Below are 306 nucleotides of genomic sequence, written 5' to 3' on the forward strand. Positions count from 1 at the left end.
TTATTTAATTAAAAATTTAAAAATATCATAATTATCCTTATTTATTACCAAAGCATTTTAAAATTTATTTTTGAAATGTAAAATTTAGTATTATGGGTGATTACTAATATTTTTCTTAAACAAAATCATAAAGAATATTTTAATTTTATATTAGATAATTACTTAAAAACTTTAATATATAATTTGAAAGTAATACTTACATCACAAATGGGTGAGTAGCTCAGCTGGTTTGCCCGAGAGGTTAAGGGGGAAGACTTAAGATCTTCTGCACATAAGTGCGCGTGGGTTCGAACCCCACAGCCAGCA

At 26.8% G+C, this 306-nt stretch overlaps 1 non-coding gene across 1 annotated transcript; it reads left to right on the forward strand.

Moving 5' to 3' along the window:
• The first annotated feature begins 223 nt into the window (after positions 1–223).
• TRNAL-UAA lies at positions 224–306 on the forward strand. The gene has a single exon. It is a non-coding gene; the product is annotated as a tRNA-Leu (tRNA).

This window comes from Vitis riparia, chromosome 3 (assembly GCF_004353265.1).
Source record: "Vitis riparia cultivar Riparia Gloire de Montpellier isolate 1030 chromosome 3, EGFV_Vit.rip_1.0, whole genome shotgun sequence".
In the NCBI taxonomy this organism is placed as follows: Eukaryota; Viridiplantae; Streptophyta; class Magnoliopsida; order Vitales; family Vitaceae; genus Vitis; species Vitis riparia.